The following is a 19,018-nucleotide window of genomic DNA, read 5'->3' as shown; positions in this document are numbered from 1 at the left end:
TTATTGCTCCTATGTTAAAGATTTAATGGCAGGAACCTTTAATTGAAACTTAATTCAATTGCAGTGAATTTCAATCCGAATTTCCAAGGCAGATATTCAGAATTATTAAATAACACTTCATAGATAAGCTGCAGTATATAAATATTAATTAACTAAATTGTCTTGCTGAAGAGGTTCATTAGCATATGAGTGACTTTATGACTACTGAAACCTCTGAGTTTTTAAAAAATGCAAATATTCTGGTTATTTCACCAGAGGTGGAAGAGAATTTACACAAGAGTGAAGCAAGACTCAGAAAACACAGTTGCAGATTTGGCAGAAGCTGCTGCCACCAAAATGGGGTTCACTTTTCAAATAGAGAGAACTTTTTTGGTAGGGAGGGGGTTTGAAAACCCTGGATTTTGTAAAATCTGGATTTTGTAAAATGGAGGTTGACAAACATTAATTTATCTTGGCACTTAATAATTTGATTCAGCAAGTGCTGGGACAGCACTGATGTTTTCGGCTGACATTAGGGCTTTCATAACTTTCCAAAGTCTGTTCCAGGAGCTTCCTGTGGCAAATGTTTCCAATATGAGTAATGAACATCCACAGCACCCATGTCCCAAAAGGAGAAGGAAGAAAACCAAAGAGATTTGGGCTTCAAAGCCACCATCTATCATTTCATGCAAAAGCTGAAACAAGCATGTTTCTTGGCAGGTACTAGGAAGAAGAAAGATTCCGTCTCTTCCTTGCTCACTAATAGAGTCCACCTGGTCCCTGCCAATCACTGCTTTTGTGGTTTGATGCTACACACATTTTTTGGTCCCAATTAATAGCAGAGTTTAGACTTTGCTCTTTTATTTTTAATCTTTTGAACACAATCCCATCTGCAGAAATATTTGCTGCCCATTATTCTGCTCTGTGCCTTCAGCTAGGAATAGCTGTCCCACAAAATCATTGTATAAAGGCAGAAATTCTGTACTCAGAAGTAAAAAAACAATGGAGGAATTGATTCTCATTCTTCATTCTTGATCTCCAAATGATCAATTACACTCATTCAAATATGTGGCCCGAATCTAAAATAATAAGACATCAAAATAGCAGAGCTTTAAATTAACTTTCTGCTAGAATGAAACACTGAAAATGCTTCATGCTGAGATAAACAGATCTTCCTGGTCTGGAGATGAAAAAAGGACTGACCTAAAAAGTTTGGTTTTGCTTTTAGTTGCAAGGCTGATGTGTGTTGCAGGTTTGCTGACTAAGAAAATAAAATCTGACCCCTTCCCTAACTCATTGGTATGCATTTGCACACCTAGCATCATCCTTCCAGCCTTTGCCAGCTGAACTCACACATGGCTGCCACTGTGTTTGTCCTACTGGTCTCTGGCAGCAGGATGTGCCTCTGTCTCCTAATCAGCAGCCCAAGATGAGGTGAAGCACATGGGTCTGCTAATGTCAGGTAATGAGATATCAGCTAAAATGCAAACTGAGGGAAAGCTGCTTCCCATCTTATCTGTAGGCAAAAACTATGCTCAATAAGAAAGGGGAAAAAACCTCTTATAACCATGTTATTCATAATGACATTGGGTAAATGGGTTATCGGCGAGGTTAGTATGTAAAATTGAAGGCTACTGTTTCAAGAGGCAACAAAACAGAAGTATTACAAAAAAGAAATTTGTAAAGTATTTTGTGGTCTGGAAAGTTTTGTATCTGTAGTGAAACATTAGTGGCTCCTTCACTTTACAACTAATCCTGTTTGCAGTGATAATTCCTCCATACAAGACACAGAGATAATCTGCACCTGTAGTTTCACAAGCAAGTCTCCACTGAGACAGTAAAAGAGACAGGCTACAGCTGAAGGAATGAGGGTGAACCTGCCCTGTGCCACCATGACACACTGACCAACTCCAAACTCCCAGGTCACAATAGCTCTCTGGGCTCTTTGCTCCCTGGGTACACTCCTCGTCCTGCCCTCATAGGGCTGCCCACCTCCTTGGTCTGGCTGGAATTTCAACCACTCTTGCAGCTGCACAAGTATGAAGTGTCCTCTCTCTGGTGCCAAGGACTAACACCCAGCACTGCACTGCCCATTGGCTCAGTGCTCTAGCAGCCTCAAGGCAGAGCCCTCAGACCTCAGCCTGGCACTTTTGAAATATTTTTCCATGTCTGTACTGACCATTCCAAACCCACAGGAACCAATGAAGTATTTTCACTGAAAGCTTCTGTGATCTGCTCCTTTTTCTGTGTCAATTTTGATCAGTAACAGAGATTCAAGAAGAACCCACCACCCACCTCCCCAGGAGAGCCTCCAGAGTGGGCCACCAAGGGGAAGACAGATTAATGGGGCTTTCCAGGTGTTTGTTACCCAAAAATGGCTTACAGTCACCGCCATGCATCACCTTCTCCATGGTTAAACATTTTGTTCTCCTGTAACCTACAGCCACTGAGCTCTGCAGGCAGTAGTAGTGCAGTGAGTGCTTTGTGCAGTTTGTGGTGCCCAAGCTGTGTGTGGTTTGCAGTCACACCAGCTCCCTGAGGTGTACAGCAGAGAAGTGTTTTACAGGTGTTTCCCAAATTGGTCATAGGAAGCTATCCCACTAGCTGTGCAGAATGAGAGTAGGGCAAATCCATTACATGTCTTCTGCCCTCATCCAGTGCAGATGACTTCCCAGAAAGGTGTGGATTCTCCCTAACTCTGACTTTTCCATCAGTCAGGAAATCCTCTTGCCTTGCTTGACACTGACATTTTCTTTCCAATATAATATGAGACCTGGGGCTGAGGTCCTGTCTCTTCACCCACTCTCTATTATCTCTTGGATTCCCCAGGGTAGTACCCTGAGGTGATATACTCCAGCAGCCTGGGACTACCACTGCTACCTTATCCCTCCATTTTTACAGCCTAAAAACACTTTTCTCACCCCTTCCATACATACACCTCCTCCTAAACTGAGGGATCCTCTAAAAGGGCAGAAACTCAGACCTGAGCTCCCAGCTACAGGAGAGCTGCAGTCTGGATAATCCTCCAAAACACAGCTCAGCCTCTGCCAGCTCATCTGCACAAACCCTTGCTCCAAAATATGTACCAGAGAAACACTCATGCCATCAATGCCATTTTCACTGGTCTGTGACAAACTGCCTGGATCAGACAGCTGATGGTCCCAGATGGGATGGCTGGGTGGTTTATCCAAGTCCCTTTCAAACTTGAAGAAATAGATTTCACAGTGGTGATGGGGCTCCAGTGATGGAACAAATAATGCAGCATGATAAGCTTTTTCCAGTGTGCAATGCATCAGTTATCGGTCTCTAATTGAAGAGCCAGAGCACAGTGACTTCCAAGAAAGCAGGGTGGGGAGAGAACAGACAGTGCCAAGAGAATAGCCGTGGTCAACATTTTTGTCAGGGATAGATATCCTAGTTTGGATTAAACAAGATCTAGCCCTAATCTTTGGCTTCCTCTTAATTCACCCTTTTCCCCTCCCCAGGTTTCAAAATGTTTAAATTTATTGCTTGAAATATGCTCTTCTCTGCAATTCCTTTGCCCTGGCCAAGACCAAAACTGTACACAGCTAAAATACCACAGAAACAATTACTCATTATTTTAATCACCCAACAAGCAGTAATGAACATCTTGTGAGAGCCCCTGTTCTGACTGCACCCTCAACTCAAACTCTGCACATACAGGAGGGGTGGAGAGTTCAGGTGAGGTGTACTGGTTTTGGGTGGGAAGCTGAGAAGCAGTTTCAGGCCTGCAGATTTCTTTTGCCCTGCACAATGAAAGGCACAAAGACAAAAGGTTCTCAGTGTGCTCTCATATTCAGAATGAACTGTAAAATATTTGTCTGGGGACTGTAAGCAGAATTCCAGAGTTTGCATCACCCAGTATCACACAAATAATTTCTAACAGAGTTTCTCAGATTCCAAAGATCTACATAAGACAATGTCTTCAAGAAAGCAGACTATCAAGTGAAAAACAGATTTTATATAATGGTCAAACTCTCCCAGCTTTCCCTCCCCTGCTTGGGCCAAGGATGAAAATGAACTGTGTCAGATCCATAATCCATTAACACGGTAAGATCTTGTTACTGGGATAGTTCTTGACTGTTGTTATTATACATCTGATTATTCAAATTTTTGTTTTATTAATATATTGGGACACGGGACACCATTGGTTAAGGGTGGGGCAGTCAGGAAAGTGGCAGGACTCTGGGTTTGGATTTCAACTTTCTGGTGAGCTCTGCTGAAATCTTTAGGCAAAAGGTCCAAGCCCTTGCTTGTGAACACACTGTGTCCAGGCTGCAGTCAAAATAATAAAAACCTGTGTCACCATGCCTGGGTCATGAAAGTGATAAAATAAATCAGACTGTGGTAGGAGGAGGCATGTCCATCACCACCTACCAACAATACATACCCCAAATGGGCCAGCTTGAGGGAAGCTAAGGAGCCAGCCTTAGAAAGGCTGGGAAAAAGGTTGGACTTTTCAGAACAAGCCAACCTGGTGTATAAAGCCAGCAGCTGCAATATGCTGTGAAGGCCTAGCTTTTTGCTTTTTGCTTTGTTTATTCTCCTTGTAAAAGGTTTGTGATAAATACCCCGTCCACAACCATCTGTTTACCCTAGAAGAGGGAGAAAAATGGTAGAATTGAGAGGACATCTGGCACATTCACTTTCATTCATTGCTTGCCTGCTTGAACTAAAAATATTTTTTAAAATTTATGCTGTAATAAGAACTGGGAAAGAGCCACATGGACTGAAGACAAGTAAAACTGTCTTAGAGGGCTGGCAGCCCTTGCTGGGTTAAAGCCCAGCCAACTAGCACTGTTTATAACAGAGAAGAATGAGTTTCCTACAAGTAATAGCTAAGCTTGTCTCCCTAATTTAGGTTTTAAATATTCATAGGGTGAAGAAAAAGAAAGGTATTTTGGAAAGGATATTATATCACCATGGTGGGGAGTTTATATTATACTTTTATACAATAAGTTTATACACTTGAGGAATTATTCATCCATAGGAAAGGATAGATGTTCCTACAATAGTCCAGACACTTACAGATCATTTCTAGACCTGTTACCAACCACATCCAGCCTTTGGTCTTGAGACTGTCAGCAGTGACTCTGGTTGAGGGGACAGCTCTTGCAAGACTTTCTGGAGTTCCTCCAGATTTTTTCTGCCACATTTGTTACCAAATGTTCATGACCTTATGACAGCCCCTGGACTGATTTGGAGTGAGTGAGGTGGAAATAAAAGTAAGCTAGACCTAAATGGTTTGGCTGGACTGTTCTCTAGCAGTGTCATAGGCACAGCTACTTCTGCTGCTGCTTCAGGTATTTGTGTTACTTGGAGTTTTCCCTCTATCGAAGACACAAGAGCAGTCTGCCACATCCTTGCTGCCAGTTAAGGACCTGAGCAACCTATTTATGGGTGTGTATCGAGGGAATGATGTTTTAACCTGCCAGATCCATCAGGACAGCCTCTTCAGGACAGAGGAGTGGTAGGAAGAGGTGCTGCACAGAGCCAAGGGGGCCTCTGAGAGCAGTGGTACCATTTCAGCACTGGTCAGGTGATGAGAAGAGTGTCCTTCAGTCCTGGAGAAGATCCTTCTCCTGCTCACAGGCATAGCTGATGCCTTGGAGTGGCTACCTAAAACAGAGGATAGACAAGATTAAGAGAATAAAAGTAGGTATTTATTAAAGGCCTTCAACAAATATGCCTTGGGCAGTCAAAAGCCTCCAAGAGGGGCTAAACCCAAGATGAACAATGGTCGTGTTTTTCTGACAATTATAAGTTTGGTCTACTTGCATACTAGGGATTAATCCTCCAATTGCAGCTTCAGATAATGAAGTCATATACCCCCAGTTTGCCTCTCCCCAAATTCATTTTTGTTTATACGTTTTGGGGCCTGGGTGTCCTTGAGCTGCAGTCCTAGAGAGGAATTGCTTTGTCTGAATAAAACAGGAGAACAGTAGCTGACAGGCTATGGAGTTTTAGAGCTATACCCTAAAGCAGTTCAGGATCTGAAAACTATGAAAGCTAAAATCCTAAGGCATCACAATGAGGCAGTGTCTCCAGCCCATGGTGCGCTGCCCTTGGGGAAGATGCATCATGTGAATCGATTTCCGTGAGCATAACCTCAGAAGATTAATAAAATGTTCTGTCATGGAGTAAATAAAAAATACTACAGTTCAGCAGACAGTGTAAAAACTAATGGTGAAAACAACGCCTAAGGTATTTGCCCTTTAGGACGTCAAATGCTGAAGGATTTCCCCAGATTCTTGCTGCTAGCAACACTGGGAGTCATGTCTTTTCACTCTCATGGTAAGACAAATGCACTGGATAACCCAAAGTGGGTTAGAATACACTTTTTGGTGGTGACTCAGCCTCAGACAGTGGTTTCCATCAGAGATAGCTGTGGGGTTGTAGGATTGTGGATAAAGCCTTCACAGAACAATTCTGGTTCTTGGTCTCCCTGAGCTTCCATAGGTGGGGAAAGCTGTGAACTTTCTTGAATTGAGTGATTTTTTATGCTTTGCTTCCATCCCTCTTTGCCTGTCTGTTGCTTTTAAGAAGGGTTAGATGTTTCTCAAGCTTGCAGTGCCATGATCCACATGGATCATGCCACCCCACCTGGCACAATTGCTCTGTACCTTGTTGCTGAGGTCAGCAGGAGCCTCTGCTTTGCTCTTCCCATGCTGTGGTTTTGTCAATAAACAGAACAGCCAAAAAGCTTTTCTTTTGCTAACATAAAATTAAAAGTCATGTGAGAAGCTGAGGACCTTGTATAAGCAATTAATACTCTCCAGGACAGTGTAAGCCACACACCCCCATAGACACTCTCTATGGAGTCCAGACTCACTCCATAGAGACTGGACAGTGAGGCACTTGCACAGCTACCTCATCACCAGTTCCAGGTGAAAATGATCCCTGCAAAGGTGCAGGTTTGGGTACACATCCTGAGGCTTTCCTCCAAATAATAAAAAGTATTACATTCATTTAAGAAATGGGTGGACTCTGAGCTGTTGCCTTTGCTGTCATCTCCTGCCAGAAGGTTCAGTTTCAAAATCACCTTCCCAATATAATGCAATGCAATGTAACAGCTGTGTTATGGCCACCCACAGCACGACTATGTCAATTTACTTTGTTAGGAACATGCTGTGGAAAGATATGTTGCTTTTAATTTTTAATAATACTTTATGGAAAGAAAACATTTCTTTCTACAAGCCTTACCAGGTAAAAGTTCACAGAGATAAATCTTTTGTTCCAAATCAATCGCTGCTACAGTGTATTAATAAAATTAATTTTCTGTTAACTTCTTACTGTTTCTATTTAAGAAAAAAATGGTTAAATTTTTTTTTTAGAGAAGTCAATCATCTTGGCATATTTGGCAATTTAAAGATAACAAGGTGGAGTCTCTTGTCTGGTGAGGTTGAAAATAGTCAGAGGGCTGGAACATCTTGTAAAGACAGGCTGAGAGATTATATTGTTCAGTCCAGAGAAGACAAGGCTGCTGAATCCTTCCTGAGGCCTTTCAATACATAAAGGAGGCTTATAAAAAATATGGAGGCACACTTTTTAGCAGAGTCTGCTGTGATAGGACAAGGGTCCTTAAAATAAAGGTTTGATTTAAATTAGATATAAAGACATCGTTTTTTACAGTGAGGATGGTGAAATGCTAGGACAGGTGGCCGAGAAGGGCAGTAGATACTCCATCCCTGGAAACATTCAAGATCAGGTTGAATTGCAGGGGATTGGAGTATGTGACCTTCGCAGGCCACTTCCAGTCCAATCCATTCTACGATTCTAACAGTGGAAGTCTGGATGTTTTCATAGGAAGTATCATCTTTTCAGATTCATTCAGGCAATATAGGCTTTGGAGAGAAATAAAGAGAGCTGATTTCTCTAGCACATTTCTAGAAAAGCCTCAGAAAACTCAGGGCACAGAAGCTGCTAAAACAGACATTAAATGAATGATCTGATTTTAACGTAGCTCATTAGTTCATAAGAAAAACAGATGGGACATTGAATTATGGCCAAGAGTTCATCTGCAATGGGACACTTTTGGCTCAGCAAGTTTCACTCCACATCTGTAATTTCTATTAAGTTCTTCGGTAATGTCAAATTCAGTTTCTGGTGGGAAAGAAACCTGAGTATTTTTATGAACGGCTCAGCCACAGGATTGTTAGCAAATCTCTGAGAAGAGATACTCCCGAAACACGAGGCAGCAAGCCCTGCCTCCACCTCCACCTCAGGCTGAGTTACAAGGGTGGGGGGCAGGAAAAGCAATGCTATCATTCCCATCAGTTCATTTGTTCTGCTGCTCCCTGTGGCCAGCTGTAGGCATGGGTGAAGCAGGCAGCTGCCAGAGTGGAGCAGCACCACGAGGGTGAACAAAGGAGACAAACTCTGCACCCCACAGCAGCCTTTGGACATAGATCTTATTTTGCAGCAGCAAAGCCAGCAGAGCCTGCCTGCCTGCCAGAAGCTGGTGGACCACAACCCTACAAGGGAACTTGGATGGCACTGACCATGGTCATCCCCACCAGCTGAGGAGGGCTGGGCAAATTGGGGCTGGGGCAAATTTTACCCCCTCTCCCCAGGGCAGCAGTTCTTAGCTCCTCTGAAGACTCAGTGTCACGTGTCTACTGTCAAAATTGATGCAGGAGACCAGCCATGGATCCTCCTTTTAAGTAATTTTTTTTCCAGAGAAAATCTGCACTTCTCAGGGTGCCTCTAAAAGATGAAACTCAATCCTTTCAAGCAATTTCAAAATGTGGTATTGCTACCATGTGCTGCATCTGATGGATTCTCATTCCCATTTCCCCCTGCCTCTTGAAACACATCACATGGCACAGATTACCTGTGTCCTAGGAAACATGAAAGCATACATTTTCCTGAAAACTAGGACCCCTTCAGTACAAGAATGCCAGGAGGTTGTGCAGACAGAGCAAAGAGGAGCATCAAAGACTGAGGCTAAAGTTGTTCACTCAACCCAGCAGGACAGAAATGCCTATGCAAGTCAGAAACACAGATTTACCGTCCCACAGCAGTGAACATAACTGGACCTGGGGAAATCTGAAGTGATCTTCTAAAGTTTAAATTATAGCCGGCCACAAACACTTTGCTAGACTCACAGCTTCTGTTAAACTGCTGCGCCAGCCTGCTTCTGCACAGCACCCACAGGGGAGAGGGACCTCATCTGCCTCCTCCCTAGCAGCAAGCCTCAACTGAGTCCTCAGTGAAGGCAGTATGAGCCAGAGACTGCCTACCACATATGCAAATTTCTTTTAAAATATACTCTTCTGCTTGGCTTAGTTGCAGGTTCTGCTGTAAATTAATTTCTGCATCCAAACAGGTTTGTGCCTTTAAGGAATTTGCTATGTGACGTGGGATCTGCCTCTGATGGGCATTGCAGAGAGGAAATGTTTGCTTCTGTGGAGGGGAAACACCAAAACAACCAAGATTTCTAAAATTTCCACATTATTATCAAAGCAAGTAGGATGCTCCATGTGCAGTGAGCAGAGCAGCAGGAGCCGCCACAGGAGCTCCCAGCACTGCCCAGCGTGGATCCCTCATGGATCCCTGCACTGGACTGAGACACTGGAGCAGAGGGAAGGCAAAGAGGGTGAAAAGGGGGAAAGGAACATTTCAGCTGAGGCCAGACCCAGCTATCTAAAATATGATTATTTGATACAAGCTTCATCAGCAGAGGGAGGAGGCAGCCCCATTTGTCTCCATGCCCAGAATGCATTGCGTGCCTGCAGCTTGGTGATGAAGGAGACAGATCCTGCCCAGTGCCACACATCCCTTTTAATTGAGGAAAAACTGGAACTGAACCTGGCGTGAGACATGGCAGTGAGGTCTGTGGGAGGATGTTGCCAGGAAGCCTGGGCTAGCTGGAGCCCAGGCTGCCTGGGCTAGCTCTGTGATGGTCACAGGGGTGGGCATGGGTGAGTTATATATTCTGTTTTCTCCAGCACAGCACCAAGCTTCCAGTTCCGGTCCCACTTGAGGAAAGTCCTTAAACCTGTGTTTTCATCTTCTTTTGCTCAGCCTAGAGTTTGTTTATTTTCTGGTCTGGGGCTACTTCAGAAGCTGCACTCTGTGCTCAGCAGGTAGAATGCTGGAGGGGCTCAAGAAGCTGTTGCTGACCTCAAGGACCAGGGAGAATTTGGGAATTCAATACTAAGCTGTATCTCAGAGCTGCTTGTGGAGGCTTGTGAAGACCATTCAGAAACTTCCTCTGGCCCAAAAGAGGAGGATGTGTCTGAGCAGTTGTGTGGGTTTGGTAAACTTCTGAGAGGGAAAGAGCAAGATCAGAAAACACAGAATGATCACTAGTTTAGATGACCAAAATCATAGATTAAGAATATGAAATTCTCCTTTACACAGGATATTTCCTGTGCGTAAGGATTACTGGGGCTTTGCTTGCCAGCCCTGCTACATTTTGACTGCACAGAAAAAATTGTGTGTAGAAAACCCATTCTTTGAGAAATCAAGGCAGAAACTTGCTGAACACTTTTAATCTAAATTATCCTCTTATGCCAATCCATTTCAAAACAGTGTCTATAATTACTCTGGATACATACTTATGCAACTAAATTATTTTTCGCTTGTGAAACTTGTTTTTTTTTTACCTCCCATATGCATTACATGGTACAGTGTAGTGAGTAGTGCCATCATCCTTGAGCAATCACTAGGGAATTTTGCACCATAATGTCTTGCTGGGTACTACAGCACACTTACAGACGCTTGTGTGAGAAATCATCTGCTTTTAAACCTGCAACAGGTGTTGGAAAAGAATACAAAACTAGACGTGTGGGTTATTTTGTTGTTTTTTTTTTTTTAATTTAAAGTTGGTGTGTATCTGAATAGTTGACTTAAAAGGTAATGACATAGCTCATTACAAAAAAAAAAAAAAGTGACTAAGGAGATAGAGCAATGCTATTGAATAGGGTTATTTCTTTTGGTCTTGCTTGAACAAAGGCAGCACCATCTGTTGCTGTCTGTACTGTCAATCACAGGAGCTTTTTTCCTGCCCAGAAGATGATTAGGAGAAATGAACCATATGCCATAGAAATTAAATGAGGAGGAAAATTTTTATTTTCAAGGTGGGCTTAGACTGGAATAATTTAACCTGATCCATTGGACACATAAGGCTGAATCACAACTGCTTTTTCATTTTACAGAAACAATGCCCTATCTATGAGGTTTTTTTTAAAGCAGCGCTGACTTCACATTTCCCCAGCAGTCTTGCAGTGTAGGAATGACCCTGCAAGAAGTTATAACCACTGCAAATGGAAAACACATTCAAGGCTTATTCTGATCCCTAACATCAGGTTGAGTATATTCCTCAGGATGCCTCTTATCCAAGCAGCACCACCCATCATTGTTTGGTTGGTTGAGGAGCTGCATTTCGCTGGACTGCTTTCCTGTCACTTGCTCCCAGAAGGGTTAGATGACACTATGCTGAAAGCCCTGCTTCCATCTGGAAGCTGTCTTGCAGCCAGGCTTTTACATTGCTGTGGCTAACCCCTGATATCAATGGTGGAAAATTCCTCTCTGTTTTCCTCAGAGCAGTCTGAGCCAACATATGAAAGAGTGTCTGGGCTATGGAGCAGATGTGGGCAAACCATGGAATGTGAACAAGGATCTCCTGGGCTATTAGGCTTGCGCTCTTCATCACCTTGTAGTTCACTCTTACAGGTGGAGATCCTTGTCCATGGCTTAGGAGAGTAATGCTGCTGTTTATTGAGGTTTTGCTGTTCCTTTAGTGAGAGCTTCCTCTGGGGAGTCTAGACAGTGCAGATGGCTGGAGCCAAGGCAAGCTGGGCAAGCTCTGTGTGCTCACAGACCCAGACTTGGGAGAGGGGATGTTTTATTTCAACTAGTCTGCTGTAAAGAGCATCTTAAAGTCTTAGTTATTCAGAAAAACATTTGGCAATTATGATCTTCAAGGCTGATTGTTACTTGTAAAGCACGGAATGTGCTTTTTGCAGGCGCTGGAGTAACCTAAGTTATTGCAATCCATGTGTCTGCAGCAGTAGCACCCAGGAGGACACTCAAGGTAGAAGCCTTGCCTCAGTGCTGTGTTCTTCAGGGCACAGTGCTTAGTGGCATGTATGGCCACAGGATCTCCAGGATCCATCCCAGAGCAGAGCTACCAGGAGCTGCACACCTCCACCCCACTGCAGTCCTTGCCTATTGCTTTGTCCAGGATGAGGGCCAAAAGTCTCTTTTGTCTGAATTTTGAATATGAGGTGAGGAAAACAAATTACACTGTTCTGAGCAATTGAAGCAGGGTGCTGAAAGAGTCAGAGGAGACTGGCAGCTGCTGTTCTCCTTTACTTCAAAGTTGTGTTTGAAAAATTGGATATCGGTCTTACAGTTGAGATACCTTAAGGGTGCCTGATGGCGAATGTGATTTCCTCCAATCCCCTCCTCATTCCCCACATTCAAGTGTTTGGTTTCCTTACATAAAATGACAGAATAAAACTGACATTTGTTTCACATCAAGTATCAGTTTTCACTTGAAGTTTTAAAATGTGAAGAGAAATAAGAAAAAAAAAAGGGTGGCTTTCTTCCAACTTTTTTGGAATGGCTCTTTCCTTTTGATATCCCACTGTAAAAGTGTGACAATATTAAAAAAGAGGGATAAGTGAAGACTTAAAAAGTGAGAAACAGAGTAAGCTAAAGAGCACAAATTAAACATTCTTCCTTTGTTATCTGCTTTTCAGAACTACAGAACTACAGAGGTTACTACATAAGAACTACATTAGGTTACTTATTTGCACTTTTCATGTTGAGATTTTGGTCCAAAATCAAGGCTGTTTCACAGAAGTTTTCAACTTCAATGACATTACAGGCTTGGATGGAAAAATACACATCAAAATTGTTTGAGGACTCCTTCCTGTGCAGACTGAATGTGTGAGGGCTGGAACTGGCAATACCCATTCAAGATGTCGTTGCCACTTGATGAGCACAGACTAGCACAAAAAGTTGGAGGTGGGTACATTTCATAGCCACACAGGGCACAGCCACAGCTGATTAACACACTCCTTATGCACCCCCATCTAAACCAGGGAAGCAACTGCTGCTGGAGAAATAAACAGTAAATGCAAAGTTAGGATATCACTGCCCTCCAGTCAAAATTGCTTTATGTAGGAGCACTGGCGTGTCTTCTGTGAGATCTGGGAAACTACAGAAAGTAAATATATACATCCGTGTTTGACTTTTGTCTGCTCTGGTTTTTATGTTACAAGAAGATAAAGGGAATGTATCAGAAGAAGACAAAAGAAGTTTAAAACAAATAATCCAGTCTCCAGTGGTGGAATCTCAGCTCCACAGCATGGGAGGCTACAGCTAAAGGTGCTCTGTCACGGCAGAAATAATTTCCCAGAGAGCAACTTCAAGGGAGACTGACCCATATAAAAAGGCACCAGGCAGGGAAAGAGTGCAGGAAGCTTCATGTTGGAGTCCTGGACACAAGAGGGTAGTGTTAAAACCAGAATAATTTCTCTCCAGAAAGGCCACCAAGATTGGGTTTTACCCACAGAATAAATCAGAGATCACATCACTGTTGGGAAGAACAATTCTGAGAGCATACATTGGTGAAGATGCCCAGGAAGTACTGTATATACAGGAGGTAAAAGTTCACTAAAATCTGAGTGCAACACCCCTGGCACACAGGCACCCTTCAGCTTTGGGCCTTGAACACCACATGATACTTGCACAAACTCAAATAAACATATTATTTTAATTAAGTGTGGACTTGTCCTTGTTTCAGTCTTAACAGAGAAACCTGAATGTTGGCTTCAGCAACTCCACTCTGCTTCAACACAGCCAGGGCTTTCTGGCAAGCACAGCACACCTCAGAAACCAGCCCCTATGCACTCATGATCTTCTGGGCCCAAGGGGAGGAGTGAGAGAAATAGTCCAACAAAGGTTTCCAATCTGGCCTCTTTGGTTTCTTTCTTGGGCACACTTTGCAGTTGGGATGGTGGTGCTCATGCCAGCCTCACTCCACCATTTACCTTCCACTTTCCGCAGCCCTGTGGAAAATGTTGGTTAGATCCCACAGAAGAAATCTGTCTCTCAAAATAACCCTCAAGGCAAAGAAACAAAGGTAGATAGAGAGTTGTTTGATTGCTTGTAGCTGCCAGGACACTTACCAGCACTGTCTGCATATTTCCAAGTCTTTCTCTCTATCGTATGAACCGACTCCAGTCACCCAGTGGTAGTCACCTCCACATCAGTACAACTGCCAGCAAGGAAATCCATAACCTGGCCTCAAGGAGTCCACAGAGACCAACCACAGCTGCAGGTTATCCTGAGCCAGCATTGTACCTCTGGCCAGCTAGAGGAACAGCTTCAACTGTCCTGCCCAGACACTGAAATATCAAGCTCCAGCACATTCTCTGGAGCACCTCTATCTCTGAAAATAGATAGGATGAGTGCTGTTGGAGAGACACCTGTCATGCCAGTCTATGTGTATACAAGTCCTTTTCAGTACTTACACTTGAATCCATGCACTTTGCCCAGGGCTAACATATTCTCTATGTCCTGAAAATTAATATGAAAGTGATTCTACAAAGCCACAAAAACACATTCGTAAGAGCAAAAAAAATATTTTCTTGAGTTTCATGTCCAAGTGATTTTTTGTATTGTCCAAATCTTGATATTTGTTTCTTACATGTGTATTCAATGTCCTGGTGTGATGAGACCCACAGTCTGATACCAAAGCCTAAGGCCTTCATTCAAACAAACAGAAATGAATAATACTCAACCTGATGGCACTGCCATGCCTGAAGCAGTGTAAGAAGGAACTGAGAACAAAACGTGTTTGAGGACCTGACAGCGAGTTCATAGAGCTGTATTGTTGGTGCTTTGGCTTTGCATCCATTTTAGGCTACAACAGTCTTTCACCCACATTCCTGAGGGGAAAGTTAGTTCTTAGAACTGTCCTTCCCCTTGCATGTGCCTGTGATGATAAAGAGGAACTCCCCTGCAGCTTTCACATGCAGTCACAGCAGAAAATCAATATCATAAGATCGAAGAGATTTTATGAAATAGTCTTGAGAAATTTGAATAGTCTGGAGACTGACTCGTGGAAACATATCTCTCTCCCTGCAGCAGTCTGGGCACTGCCAGGAATCACTGTGGTTACACCTCACCTGTTAGTTCAAGCTAACCTTTAGAACCCTGCAACACCCACTTCCACCAGCTGTCTGTCCTGGTTCAGGGCAAGTCTGGGGAAAGAATTCCCCTCCCCCCCACAAAAGGGTTCCTTTAGGAAAGCAGAGTCAATTGGCCCCTCCCCCAGCCGGTTCGGGAGAAAATACCTCTGGAGGAAAAAAGTGGAAAAAACCTGTTTATTACACAAGAGAACTTAGACAATATTAAACAATAAGACTTCTTGCCACTCCAAGAGAGACAAATTCAGAGCAAATCCCCCCCGGGCTGCAGCTCAGCTCACTCAGTCTCTGACCAGTCCTTCCGGCGCTGGCAATGCCGCGGCCCAGGCCCGGCCCGCTGGGCCACAGATGTGAGCTGCTGATGCTCTTCTGGTGTTCAGTCCAGAGCAGATCCAGAGAAAGGGGAAAAAACCACAGTCCAGGGAACTTCTCTGCCTCAGCTAGCTAAAACTAACTAGAAAAAGCAAAGGAGAGCTCTGTCTCGCTGTCCGTCCGTCTGCAGACAACACCGTCCCGGAGCCGGAATGTGGAGGAGGGAGTGAGTTTTTTGAAAACAAACCCTGAGCTTCTTCCCTCCTCCTTTCACTCTTGGAACAAGACTTCAACATAAACAGGGCAGACGATTGGGGATAAAGGCATCATACAGCCACCCTAGGACACTGTCAAACAGTAACTCTGAATGCAGAGCTCTCTCTACAGTAGAGACAAGCTTGGGAGGAGCTACAAGCCCATGGGACAGCCATGTGAGAGTGTTAAACTTCTCAGTGCTAGAGTCAAAAACCAAAGTACTGCATAAAATATTTGCATGCTACCCTATCCTAAGATACAGACAGGGAGTGTGATTCCCTGTTAATTAAGCTGGCTGAGAACAGCATCCATGTGTCTTCTCTACATCTGTATGGACAAATACTTTTGATGTATTGTTACTTCCAGGCTCGTCTCTGACCTTCTGTTTTGAGAAAAGAGCCCCTCGCAGCTGTGAAGAGAGGCTGGAAAACAGGACTCCAATGTAAGCAAGAATAGACATGCCTTCTTTTTAGGGCTGCCCTGGTTGCTCTGGGGCATATATGACACAGACTGACGTTGCCAGAGGTGCGCCCATCTGGAGGCAGGAGCACAGTGGGGCGATGATCTTGCACAATTGTGAGCATTGTAATTTATCATTACTAATTTCAAGTGCTTCTGTGCTTCTCCTGTATGCATTTTCATCTCTGCAATGCCTGGAGGGGGCCCTGCTGCTGTATCTGCTTGTGTTGAAGGAGAGGGATCATTCCTCACCTCCCTCAACCCCCAGTCTGGGAAAACCACAGGGATCCTCTGCATTGCTGATGCCATGACTTTGGCTGAGAGTGACACCAGCACCCACCCTGAGTCCTGCCACACTGGGATTCACTTCTGCAGCATAAATAAAACCAGAAAAACTACTTCACATGGCTGACCTGTGTGCTTTGAAAGGTTTCTGGGGAAGGAGACGAACACTGGGAGGCTTGCATGGGAAGAGTGAACTTCTGGGGAACATGTTACGGGACTAGTTTAGTCAGCACTTTACATGGTGCTGTATCAGCTAAGTATCAGCTAAGTAATTAGTGTAGTATAAAATGAAGTATAATTTATACAAGGATTCTGGATCAGTTATGAAAACAACTGTGATGCAAGACATGTTTTTTCTTGCTTAAATTAAAGGAGCTGCTTTGCAAATACAACAGGAATTTGACTGTCCTCTGCATCACTGACCCTGTGCCATAAAGACCCAGAAAAAGAAACAGGCTTTTCTTTGTGAATTGAAGACGTGTTCCTGTAGCACCACACACTCACACAACAAGGAGTGAATGGCTCAGCAGACATTGTGACCTCCCATTCCCAAAAGGTCATGTGGGAATATGGAGACACACAGCCAGAAATGCCAATGTGCAGGAAAATAAACAGGGAAGCAGGAGATGAGGTTGGAGAGGGGGAGTGGGGAAGGAACTGTGTCAAAAAGGTTCATGTAGCAGAGGAATCCACAGTCTAGATGAGTATACAGATAATTTATGAATTTGGGACACACACTTGATAAATCTCAACAGATTCCTTGTAGTCATGGGAGGCTCTGTATAAATATGTGCATTTCAGATGAGATGAGAATTGCATGTGAGGAATGGGGAGGTTTCACTACTTTGAAGCGGATAGCAATGGGAAATTTGTAGCTAGTGTTTAAAAGCACTCCTGCATGTTTCAGTTGGTATTGGAACAGAACTAGGTTATGAAAATACTGTAAAATAATATGCTGTTCTTACACAATAATGTTGAACAATGCTGTGCAGTGTTTCTCCCTTGCTATGGCAAAGACTCTGAAAAATAATGACTTCCTAGATCAGAGATCTGTAGATAAAATGCAACTATTGTATTATCAATAATGAGTTATGTTGGTTTAGAAACCTTTTCCTGTAGCCAGTTTGTGCATCACAAGATGCAGTGCTCAAGATCAGGGTCTTTAAAATGGCAAGAATGCAGCAGAAGCCTAATTCTGAATGAAGGCCATGAAAGAGCTTTTGTGCCCTGGAATCTTGATATTTTAAAAGTTTTTTTCACAATCATTACTAAATGTAATGACTGTGAATCCTAAAGCCTCCCTAATTAGAAGATATGGAGACAAGAGTGAATATTTGCATGTGTATTGGAAATAATAGAAGCAAATCCACGCAAGTATGGGACACATGATGTCCTCCATGCAAATTAACTGCTACCAGATTTCACTTTCATAGCCTCAATTTATTCTCAGTGCATGTCAGTATCTTGTTTTATTCATTGTTAACCCATGGGTTAATCTGGGTGGTCAGGCCATGAGGGCTGCTCCACTGGGGCATGGCTTGGATTTCTTCTTGGAGAAATAAGCAGAAGCTGCTGTGGTCTATGAAAGCATCTGAAACACTGTGTGGTGGGGCAAAGGAGTGAAGAAGACACCACACAGCAGAAAAATGGTCAAGCAGACCACAGAGCTGGTGTTCATCCTGGCTGGGAGAACTGTCAGTGTCAGCAGGGGTGGAAGAGATATCCCTGGGCTTTTGGAGAACACTGGGAATCAGAAGGAGCCACATGATGACTCATTGCTCAAAGTGCAACAGGGAGGCTCACATGGAGCTCAGCTAAGGAGCCTGGCCATTGCCTAGTGTGAGATGGGTCCTGCTTCAGAGAAGACATCTGGAGAGGAGCCTCAGCTAAGGCTTGGGATGACCTGAGGAAAACCAGCTGCAGCTCTCTCATGTATTGGCAACATGTCCACCAATGCTCCTCCTTTGGCAAGTACTGGAATTTGCTCAGCCAGATATTGCCAAAGAGGTTTGGAGAGAAGTGCAATGACCTGCAGTCAAGGTCCCTGCATTTTGATTTTCAGGCTGAGCAGAGGTCACCTCCAGGCACTGCAGACACCTCCAGACACTGCAAGAGATATAAACTGGTTGCTGCTATCTGTAATGTATTGATCACGAGGACTGGGGCATTTCCTTTTTTTTTTTTTCTATGTTGTTTTTTCTATTTTCTTTTTCTTCTTATTGTTTTTTTTTATTTCTCTTATTCCTTTATTTTGCATTTTCCTTTTTTTGTCTTTTGTCTTCCTTTTTCCTTTCCTTCTCCTCACTGCCTAGTGACCCATGCTGTCAATTCCATAGCTGATCATTTGCTTGAGGTTGGAGACAGCACAGAGAGCAGCACCAGCTACTTGAGAGAGGGCTCTGGGAGGCTGTGGCACTGATGCAGCACTCTCACTCAGCAGGGAAGGACAAGGGGCTCTCCTTGGCCAGGTTTATCTGCCAGGAGCTGGAATACGAGAGACCTGTAGTACATCAGCCTTTTGGATGGTCTGTGAGAAAGCT

This window comes from Vidua chalybeata, chromosome Z (genome assembly GCF_026979565.1).
Source record: "Vidua chalybeata isolate OUT-0048 chromosome Z, bVidCha1 merged haplotype, whole genome shotgun sequence".
Lineage (NCBI taxonomy): Eukaryota > Metazoa > Chordata > Aves > Passeriformes > Viduidae > Vidua > Vidua chalybeata.
This window is presented reverse-complemented; position numbering follows the sequence as displayed.